The 12,143-nt window shown below is 38.3% G+C and overlaps 1 protein-coding gene across 2 annotated transcripts in view; it reads left to right on the top strand.

Moving 5' to 3' along the window:
• Nucleotides 1-12,143, top strand: part of GTDC1 (glycosyltransferase like domain containing 1) — an 849,799-nt gene that overhangs the window by 687,773 nt on the left and 149,883 nt on the right. The gene's annotated exons all lie outside the window — the stretch shown is intronic.

The raw sequence follows: 12,143 nt of genomic DNA, 5'->3' as shown, positions 1-12,143 counted from the left end.
TACTTAGAGACATTAAAGGGACATGAAACCCAAAATTTTTCTTTTGTAATTCAGATAGAGCTTACAATTCTAAACAATTTTCAAATTTACTTCTATTATCTAATTTGCTTTTTTCTTTGGCATTCTTTGTGGAAAAGCATACTTAGGCAGGTATGCTCTGGAGCTTGCTGCTGATTGGTGGCTGCAAATTTGCCTCTTTTCATTGGCTTACCAATGTGTTCAGCTAGCTCCCAGTAGTGCATTGCTGCTCCTTTAATAAAGGATACCAAGCCAATGAAGCAAAATTAACAATAGAAGTAAAATGGAAAGATGTTTAAAATTGTATGCTCTATCTGAAACATGAAAGAAAAGTGTTGGATTTAATTTCCCTTTAAAGAGACAAAGGGTGCAAAAAGAAAATACTCTGTGTTACATTTCATCATTGCACTGTTGTTTGCATATAACTATCAATTTAATCCTTGCAAAGGGTTTAAACACATAGACGAAGGATATAAAATCCAAACATTTTCTTCCATAATTCAGTTAGAACATACAATGTTAAACAACTTCCCAATTAATTTCTATTATCAAATGTGCTTTGTTCTTTTCTATCCTTTGTTGAAGGAGCAGCAATGCTCTAGACAGAGCTAGCTGAATGCATCCTGGGAGCTAATGACAAGAGGCATAAATGTAAAGCCACCAATAAGCTGCTAGCTCCCAGCAGTGCATTGCTGCTCCTGACCCTACTCAGGTATGCTTTCCTACAAAGGAGACCAAGAGAACTAAGGTAAATGTTATAATAGAGGTAAACTGGTTTATTAAACTGCAGGGTCTATATAAACCAATTTAATGTGACTTTCATGTCTCTTTAAAAGGAGCTTGCAAGTAAAATTAGCAGTCTAAAATGCAAACTACAAACACACACAGAAATGTATCAACTCTGAATTATTATTATTTTTTTATTAAGATTGTGATCATACTCAGTTAGTTATGGATTATGGTACCTGGTAAGAATCTTGTTTTGGCAGGATCAACTCAGCTTTATCATTTTGTTAATCAGCTGCCACTTAAAGGGCCACTAAACCCAAAATCTTTCTTTCATGATTTAGATAGAACATACAAATTTAAACAACATTACAATTTACTTCTATTATTTATTTTGCTTCATTTTTTAGATATCCTTATTTGAAGAAAAAACAATGCACATGGGTGAGCCAATCACATGAGGCTTCTATGTGCAGCAACCAATCAGCAGCTACTGAGCATATCTAGATATGCTTTTCAGCAAAGAATACCAGGAGAATAAAACAAATTAGATAATAGAAGTAAATTAGAAAGATGTTTAAAATTGCATTCTCTTTCTAAATCATGAAAGAAAAAATGTGGGTTTCATGTCCCTTTAAGTATATTAAGTCCAAGGCTGTGTGTTATTTATATGATGTAGAACACGGGACTAATTTAAAAAATACATTATAGTTGTGCTCCTGTTAGTGCCTTGATAATCCTTTATTATTTGTTTATAGTTCAGTTTGATGCAGCTTCATTATTTAGATTCTTAAAATATCCAGGTATCAAAATATCTCTGACATGTTGTGCAATATATTTGGCTTGAGAAGGCAATGAGAGGATTCTGCAGCTTCCATTGTTTATTAGGTTAAAGGGACAGTCTACTTGAAAATTGTTATTGTTTAAAAAGATAGATAATCCCTTTAGTACCCATTCCCCAGTTTTGCATGACGAGCACTGTTATATTAATACACATTTTACTTCTATGGTTACCTGTATCTAAGCCTCTGCAGGCTGCCCCTTATCTCAGTGCTATTTACAAATGTGCATTTTAACCAATTAGTGATTGTTCATGCATAACTCCACAGGAGTGAGCACTATTTTTATCTTTATGGCACTTATGAACTAGCACTGTCTGGCTGTAAAAGCTAATAAAATGAACTGATATAAGAATTGGCATGCAAGGGCTTAGAAGCAGGCTGAAATTTAGAGGTTTTAATTTAAAGTATTTTAATATAACAATGTTGGTAGGGCAAATCTGGGGGATGGGTAGTAAATATGTTATCTATTTAAACAAAAAAACAGGTAGACTGTCCCTTTAAACTTTTTTAGTTGGTCTTATACTTTAAATGGATAGCACAGCGTGCACTAATGGCTCGTTCATTGTGTTCATAGCGTGTTCTGCTTGAGCAATATGCAAAATGCTGCTGTAAAATTTAGCACTCTGAGACCTGAAATAAACTATTATCGCTTGCTATGTTGCATAACAAAACCCATGGAAATGCTGTGAATATAATGGATTGAGGTTATATTTAGACTTAAAGGGACATTAAACCCAAAAATGTTCTTTCATGATTCAGATAGAGAATACAATTCAATTTTAAACAACTTTCTAATTTACTTCTATTATCTAATTTGCTTAATGCTCTTGATATTCTTTCCTGAAAAGCATATCTAGATAGGCTCAGTAGCTGCTGATTGGTAGCTGCACATAGATGCCTCGTGTGATTGGCTGACCCATGTGCATTGCTATTTCTTCAACAACGGATATGTAAAGAAAGAAGCAAATTAGATAATAGAAGTAAATTAGAGTGTTGTTTAAAATTGTATTATCTGTCTGAATCATGAAAGAACAATTTGGGGTTTGATGTTCCTTTAATACTCACAAACCTTTTTCCTTTATTAATTATATGCACTTACATACAGATAATTGAATGACCTTTCATATATACAAAATGTGCATAATGTTGGTATACAAACACAGCAAGAAAAATTAAAACACATAAAATTCAAGAATATACACCACCAGTACAATCCAATTACAATATTACCTTAAAGGGACATTCCAGTCAACATTTAAATGCACATAGATGAATTACATCTTTGAATAGAAACATATTTGCAATATACATGCATTGGCAAACATGCTTCTAGTAAAATGTGTCACAGCTTTAGTGTTACTATTTTTCTCTGCACGTGCATGTTAGATTTTCTCAAAGCACTAGCATTTAAAATGCTGCAGCTGCTCAGAGCACCAGTGGGGCTTGTGTAATGTCGGCAATTAACACTCAGCTAGATTAAAAGTTTGTGTGTTCGTCTTTTAACGCTGAAAATATGGTATGGTATTTTCAGCGTTATAACAGCACTGCAGCCATTACGGGTCTTGTCGGTATAGGTGTACCCCAAGCCTTTTAGCCTGTAACGCAACGTCAGTACCGCACTCGTAAAAATTGCGTGTTTTTTATGGGATTTCCATAGCGCTGGTATTACGAGTTTTGTGTTCCGGCTAAAAAGCAAGCGTTACACTCTAAAACGACAAGATCCATACCGCCATCTAAAGTAAGTAGTTATGAGTGTTACGCTACAAATCTGTAACATAAAACTCATAACTAAACTGCTACAAAGGGACATACTGATTTGTTGCTTAGAAGTCCTTTACAATGAGATGTGGCTACTGAGAAACTTTTGAGGTAAAATTATCTTTCTTTTTTACATAGAGATGTTCAGGTGATATTTTCTAGTCGGCTTTTTACAGCTCTACTGCATCACTTTCAAGTGTTTAAACATTTTGGTATTATGGCCCTTTAAACAGCTCTTTTACCTGTAAAAAAACAAAAAAAAAACAAAGACCCCCCCTAACAGTAAAACCCACCACCCAACCAACCCCCCAAAATAAAAAACCTAACTCTAACAAAAACTTAAGCTACCCATTGCTCTGAAAAGGGCATTTGGATGGGCATTGCCCTTAAAAGGGCATTTAGCTCTTTTACATGCCCAAACCCTAAACTGAAAAAAACCTACCAAAAAAACCCTTAAAAAAACCTAACAGTAACCCCAGTTTTGAAGTCCTGCTTGAACGATCTTCATCCCGGCGGAGAAGTTCTCATCCAGGCTGCGAGAAGTCTTCATCCAGACGGCCTCTTCAGTCCTCATCCACGCGGCGAGAAGTATTCATCCAGACGGCCTCTTCAATCTTCATCCAGGCGGCATCTTGTATCTTGATCCCGGCGGCGCGGAGAAGGGTCCATCCTGAAGACATCCGGCGCAGAGCATCCTCTTCATTCGGTCGCCGCCGTACACTGAATCTTCGATGCAAGGAACGCGATCCAAGATGGCATCCCTTGCATTCCTATTGGCTGAAGAATTTGAATCAGCCAATAGAATGAGAGCTGCTTAAATCCTATTAGCTGTTCAAATCAGCCAAAATGATTTAAGCAGCTCTAGCTCTATTGGATGATGAATCAGCCAATAGAATGAGAGCTGCTTAAATCCTATTGGCTGTTCAAATCAGCCAAAAGGATTTAAGCAGTGCTAATTATTTTGTATGATGAATCAGCCAATAGAATTAGAACTGCTTAAATCCTATTGGCTGTTCAAATCAGCCAATAGGATTTAAACAACTCTCATTCTATTGGCTGATTCATCATCCAATAGAATTAGAGCTGCTTAAATCCTATTGGCTGATTTGAACAGCCAATAGGATTTTAGCAGCTCTAATTCCTATTGGCTGATTCAAATTTTTCAACCAATAGGAATGCAAGGGATGCCATCTTGAATCACATACCTTGCATTGAAGATTCAGTGTACAGCGGCGACCGTACACGCAGCCGGAATCAAGATAGAAGATGCCATCTGGATGAAGACTTCACGCCGCTTGGATGAGGACTTAGCCGGTGGGATGAAAATTGAAGAGGCCACCAGGATGAGGACTTCTCGCTGCCTGGATGAGGACTTCTCCGCCGGGATAAAGATTGTTTGAGGGGTAGGGTTTGTATACTGTTAGGGGGTGTTTGTTTTTTTTGTAGCAAAAGAGCTGTTTAACTTAGGGCAATGCCCTATAAAAGGTCCTTTTAAGGGCCCTTGGTAGTTTCTTTTAGATTAGGCTTTGTTATTTTGGGGTGTTTTTTAAAAAAAAAAAAAAAAATATTAATAACTGTTTACTAACTAGTCTATCTAGTTAAAATAAATACAAACTTACCTGTGAAATAAAAATAAAACATAAGCTAGCTACAATATAACTATTAGTTATACTGTAGCTATCTTTGGTTTTATTTCACAGGTAAGTATTTAGTTTTAAATAGGTATTATTTAGTTAATAATTGTAAGTTTAATTTAGCTCTATTTTAATTATGTTAAAGTTAGGGAGTGTTAGGGTTACGTTAGGGTTTGGGGTTAATAGTTTAATTTAGGTTGTTGCGATGTGGAGGGCTGGCGGATCAGGGGTTAATAGGTTTATTTAGTGGTAGTGATGTAGGAGGCCAGAGATTTAGGTGTTAATAGCTTTAATTAGTTGCGGCGATGTCGGGGAGCGGCGGAATAGGGGTTAATCTATTTAACATAGTGTGGGCGATGGGGTGCAGTAGAATAGGGGTTAATAACTTTAGTATAGTGGCGGCGATATCGGGAGCGGCAGATTAGGGGTTAATACCTTTATTTAGGTGGCAGCAATATTGGGAGCGGCAGATTAGGGGTTAATAACTGTAGGTAGGTGCCGGCGATGTCGGGGGCAGCAGATAAGGGGTGTTTAAACGTAGGGTTTATGTTAGGGTGTTAGTTTTAAACCGTATTTTCTTTTTCCCCCTAGACATCAATGAGGCTGCGTTACGGAGCTTTTCTTTCCGCGATCGCAGGTGTTAGACTTTTTTCTGACCCGCTCTCCCCTTTGATGTATATGGGGAAAGCGTGCACATGCAGGTCATAACAGCGCTTGTTTTGTGGGTGGTATGGAGCTTAAAAACCCAATATCGCCCGCACAAGCCTGGTTTTATAAAACTTGTAATGGCAGCGCTATAAGGGATTAAATAACGCCACTTTTGTTGCGTTCGTCAATTTCCCTATATCACTCAAAACTCGTAATCTAGGCGAAAGTGAGTTATTACCAGATGGTACAAGCACCTTAGGCGCTGTAAGCAAATGCTGTTTTTAACCTTTTAATGCCATTATGCCGTTGTATTCCATCACAACGGCACTGGGCTTTAAAGCCGTTATGACGGAATGCGTCATCGCAAATGGCTGTCTTGAAGCCTACTAGGCTTGCAGGATTTGATCGCGGTCTGGAGGGCGTTCCTAGCGTCTTAGGGACGCCCCCCAGACCCGATCCCATAATTGAAATCCCGCGTGATTTCAATTTTTCTACATCGGAACAGCGACTTTTTATAACCCGGTCATGAAAGGGTTAAAATGCTGGTGCACAGAGCAGACTTAAATATACTTTTGAAACAGCTGTAGCTATTATTAGAAGCATATTTTCTAATACATGTATATTAAAAAAAAATGCTTCTATACAAAACTGAAAGCATCCATGTGAATTCCAGCTTTGATTAAAATGTCCCTTTAATATTTCTTCATGAAATTCTATCAACATATTTTCATTATTCAATAAAAAGAGGACAATAAACCCATGGGCCTGCTCTAATATATTTAGATTTTTATCCTGAAGACCACAGATATGAAAAGTTAATGGCACATCGTATTAACACCTTGATTTACCCTCAGAGAACTTTTGGGTGGGATAAGACTCCCATATTACTTTTATTTTTTCATTTATAGGTTTGAATTTATTCTTAATGTAATAGTTCTCTTCCAAGTGTATTATTCCAAGAGCCATAGTAGATGAAACAAAGATTTATTAATGAAAGAAGGTTTTGTGGTAGAATTAAAGGCATATAATATATGAGAAGGGGTTAAAGGTATATGTGTGTAGATATGTGTGCCTAAGATTCATTTAAATACTATAGCACAGAACTACATAAAGAACTCCACTACTTGAGCTTATTTTTTACGCTCCATTGGTTTAGAGCTCAGGCAATATCTGATATTTATATGCGCCCCATAGAAGTCTTTTATGTGAGGGATTTAACGCACCTGTGCTATACGACATGCTGAAGTTAGCTCACACTAGACTATAACCTGAGCAATAAAAAGCTTTAGAATTGTGAGCTCAAAAATAGAAGCGATAATGATTGTGCTTGAGCAATATTAAACTGGGTGGATTTGTTTTAAAAGAAATTGATTTAAATCACTAAGGGCCAGATTACAAGTAGAGCGCTAATTAACGCTCAAGCATTAACTGCACTAGAAGTTTGTCTTCTTGCACTGTTTTCACTCATGTGCTAACCCGTTCACTTAGTCCCCCCCATAGGCGTCAATGGAGCAAAAAAAAGTAGTAAAAAAACCTAACTAGCTAATCCAACATGAAAATATGAATATTTCACATTCCAATGTTCTTCACATAACAGAATATGTTCTATTTATTTATAGGACGCAGTAATCATTCTATCGTAAATTGCACTCAAGCTATTACGTTTTCTTTCAACTTGTAATACCAGCGGTAAACCCGACAAGCGCAAACACCCGCAATAAACACCTTATCGCTTACGCTCAAATGCTTGAGCTCCACTCTTTTCCATTTAAATCAGAAAATTACAGACTTAGTTATATACTTTTAGAAATACATAGGTAATTATGACATTATTGGGAGGTGAACTATATTTTCCACTGTAATAGGTTAATCATTCATATTTACTTTATTGAAAGGAGGGGAATAATCATTGCCTTAATAATAAAAATTTAAAAAGTTGTATTTAAACGGACAGTCTAGTCAAAATTAAACTTTCATTATTCAGATAAGGCATGCAATTTGAAACAACTTTCCAATTTACTTTTATCATCAAATTTGCTTTGTTCCCTTGGTATTCTTTGTTGAAAGCTAAACCTAGGTAGGCTCATATGCTAATTTCTAAGCCCTTGAAGGCCGCATCTTATCTCAGTGCATTTTGACCATTTTTACAGCAAGACACTGCTAGTTCATGCGTGCCATATAAATAACATTGTGCTTACTCCCATGGAGTTTACTAGGAATCAGCACTGATTGGCTAAAGTCTATCAAAAGAACTGAAATAAGGAGACAGTCTACAGAGGCTTAGATACAAGGTAATTACAGAGGTAAAAAGTATATTAAAATAACTGTGTTGGTTATGCAAAACCTTGGGAATGGGTAAGAAAGGAATTGTCTATTTTTAAAAAAAAAAAAAATTCAGAAGTAAAGAAAGAAGAAATGTAAGAGACCCCTCTTGTATAGAATACACGTAATAGCTCATATAGCTTAAATTACTAAATACTTTAAATCAACTGAATCACACTGGGTGGGCCCTAAAGAGTTAAAACTTAGCTTTTATTAAGACATACAATTACCAAAAATAGGCAATATGATTGTTAAAAACACTCTTTGGAAACCACTCAATACTCAACATATGTAAGAGCCTTAGGCCTCTAGTTATCAAAGTCTGGCGGACCTGATCCGACAGTGCAGATGAGGTCCGCCTGACTTCGATGAATACGGCGAGCAATACGCTCGCCGTATTCAGCATTGCACCAGCAGCTCACAAGAGCTGCTGGTGCAACGCCGCCCCCTGCAGACTCGCGGCCAATGGGCCGCCAACAGGGGGGTGTCAATCAACTCGATCGTACTCGATCGTGTTGATTTCTGGCGATGTGTGTCTGCCTGCTCAGAGCAGGCGGACAGGTTATGGAGCAGCGGTCTTTGTATCCTTGATACATATGCCCCTTAGTGTGGGATTAGATATTTGAAAAGGGGGTTTAACCTAAGGAGTGAGTATCTAAGGGATAGCATCAACACATTTGCATATTTATAAATGCAATATCCACAGTGCGAGAGAACATAAACCACTAATACTCACAGGTGCAAAAGGATTGATCCAGTGGATATATATATACCCTGAGAGTAATCACAAAGATAATGGTATCTTTTAATGAGTGGATTAAAAAGAAGTTGTTTCTAAATATTGATTAACAAATTATGTGCAGAAATATAAAGCATGATTGTGCCTTTCTATTAAATCCTTTAAATTGTAAGAGTATGGACAGCCTGCACGTTCTTATCTGTTAATAATATTTTTGAAATAGGGTTGACTTCTTAAGTTCAGGAGTAGTCAGGCCCTTTAACTTAAACAATGATGTTATAGTTTTTACTGCTTACCCTTCCCTCCTCACACTTAGGTCCTTGTGCAAATCTATTTCACTACAAACAATATTCTATTCATTGAGCTCTTGAAATGTAGTAAGGGGTTGATTCTGTGCCCATAGAATTGCAGGGGAACAATTTGATTAAAGGGACAGTAAAGTTAAAATTAAAGGGACAGTCTACACCAGAATTGTTATTGTTTTAAAAGATAGATAATCCCTTGTTTACCCATTCCCTAGTTTTGCATAACCAACACAGTTATATTTATATATTTCTCTTGTTAAGTGTGTTCAGTCCACGGGTCATCCATTACTTATGGGATATATTCTCCTTCCCAACAGGAAGTTGCAAGATGATCACCCAAGCAGAGCTGCTATATAGCTCCTCCCCTCACATGTCATATCCAGTCATTCTCTTGCAACCCTCAACAAAGAAGGAGGTCGCGGGAGGAGTTGGAGTTTTTACTTAATTATTCTTCAATCAAAAGTTTGTTATTTTAAATGGCACCGGAGTGTGCTGTTTTTCTATCTCAGGCAGTATTTGGAAGAAGAAACTATGATCTTAGCAGGCGTAACTAAGATCCACTGGCTGTTCTCGACATTCTGAGGAGTGGGGTAACTTCAGAACATGGGAATAGCATGCGGGGTCCCCCGCAAATGAGGTATGTGCAGTACAATATTTTCTGGGAATGGAATTGACTAAGAAAACACTGCTGTTACCCGTATGATGTAAGTACAGCCTTAAATGCAGTAGTAGTGACTGGTATCAGGCTGATGAATGTATGCACAGTAGAGTTATTTTCTAGGGACTAGAATTTGACTGAGAAAATACTGTTAATACTGAAATAATGCTTAAGCCTTATCTGCAGTGGAAGCGACTGGTAGCAGGCTTAGTGATAACTTTGCATGACATTTAAAGAAGTTTGTTTTTGAAAAACGTTTACTGGCATGTTATTCGTTTTTGTGAGGTACTTTGGTGATAAATCCTTTTGGGCATTAATTTTTTCTTATTTTCCACATGGCTAACGTATATTTCTACATAGAAACCGTTGTAACAGGTCTCCCACTGTTGTAAATGAGCGGGAGGGGCCTTTTTTAGTGCCTTGTTGCGCAGTTAAAATTCTAGCACAATCTTCCTGCTTCTTCCTCCTTGATCCAGGACATCTCTAGAGAGCTCAGGGGTCTTCAAAATTCGTTTTTGAGGGAGGTAATCAGTCACAGCAGACCTGTGACAGTGTGTTAGACTGTGATAAAAACGTTTAATATTAATTTGATATCCGTTTTTTGGGTACTGAGGGGTTAATCATCCTTTTGCTAATGGGTGCAATCCTCTGCTAATTAATACATTTAAAGAATTGTTGACTATAACTGAATTAGTTCTTTGTTATTCAACTGTGTTTTATAAAAGTGCTGCAGCACTTTTTATATTGCTTGTGAACTTATTGAAAGTAATTTCCAAGCTTGCTAGCTTCATTGCTAGTCTGTTTAAACATGTCTGATACAGAGGAATCTGCTTGTTCATTATGTTTAAAAGCCGATGTGGAGCCCAATAGAAATATGTGTACCAATTGTATTAATATAACTTTGAATAAAAGTCAACAAGGTTTTATATTACAGCCTCTTGCATGCATTGCGCCTGTCACTGCTGCAGCGGCATTCTGGTTTGAGTCTCTGGAAGAGGCGATTCGCACAGCACCATTGGATGAGTCTTTGAGCAAGATTAGAACCCTTAAGCTGGCTAATGCGTTTGTTTCGGATGCCGTAGTGCATTTAACCAAACTTACGGCTAAGAATTCCGGATTCGCCATACAGGCACGCAGAGCGCTATGGCTTAAATCCTGGTCAGCAGATGTAACTTCTAAGTCTAAACTACTAAACATTCCTTTCAAAGGGCAGACCTTATTCGGGCCCGGCTTGAAGGAAATTATTGCTGACATTACTGGAGGTAAGGGCCACACCCTTCCTCAGGACAGGGCCAAATCAAAGGCCAAACAGTCTAATTTTCGTGCCTTTCGTAATTTCAAGGCAGGAGCAGCATCAACTTCCTCCGCTCCAAAACAGGAAGGAACTACTGCTCGTTACAGACAGGGTTGGAAAGGCAACCAGTCATGGAACAAGGGCAAGCAGGCCAGAAAGCCTACTTCCGCCCCTAAGACAGCATGAAGACAGGGCCCCCTTTCCGGAGACGGATCTAGTGGGGGGCAGACTTTCTCTCTTCGCACCCAGGCTTGGGCAAGAGATGTACAGGATCCCTGGACGTTGGAGATTATATCTCAGGGATACCTAATGGATTTCAAAACTTCTCCTCCACAAGGGAGGTTTCATCTGTCAAGGTTATCAACAAACCTAGTAAAGAAAGAGGCATTTCTACAATGTGTACAAGACCTCTTAGTGATGGGAGTGATCCACCCAGTTCCGCGGACGGAACAGGGGCAAGGGTTTTATTCAAATCTGTTTGTGGTTCCCAAGAAAGAGGGAACCTTCAGACCAATCTTAGATTTAAAAATCTTAAACAAATTCCTAAGGGTTCCATCGTTCAAGATGGAAACCATTCGGACCATCCTGCCCATGATCCAAGAGGGTCAATATATGACCACAGTGGATTTAAAGGATGCCTACCTTCACATACCGATTCACAAAGATCATTATCGGTACCTAAGGTTTGCCTTTCTAGACAGGCATTACCAGTTTGTAGCGCTTCCCTTCGGGTTAGCTACTGCCCCGAGAATTTTTACAAAGGTTCTGGGCTCTCTTCTGGCGGTACTAAGACCACGAGGCATAGCGGTGGCTCCGTACCTAGACGACATTCTGATACAAGCGTCAAGTTTTCAAAATGCAAAGTCTCATACAGAGATAGTTCTAGCATTTCTGAGGTCGCATGGGTGGAAAGTGAACGTGGAAAAGAGTTCTCTTTTACCACTCACAAGGGTCCCTTTTCTAGGGACTCTTATAGATTCTGTAGAGATGAAGATTTACCTGACGGAGTCCAGGTTATCAAAGATTCTCAATGCTTGCCGTGTTCTTCACTCCATTCCAAGCCCATCAGTAGCTCAGTGCATGGAAGTAATCGACATAGTGCCATTTGCGCGCATACATCTCAGACCGCTGCAACTATGCATGCTAGGTCAATGGAACGGGGATTACTCAGATCTGTCCCCTTTGCTAAATCTGGACCA

This window comes from Bombina bombina, chromosome 1 (assembly GCF_027579735.1).
Source record: "Bombina bombina isolate aBomBom1 chromosome 1, aBomBom1.pri, whole genome shotgun sequence".
Taxonomy (NCBI): domain Eukaryota; kingdom Metazoa; phylum Chordata; class Amphibia; order Anura; family Bombinatoridae; genus Bombina; species Bombina bombina.
This window is presented reverse-complemented; position numbering and strand designations above follow the sequence as displayed.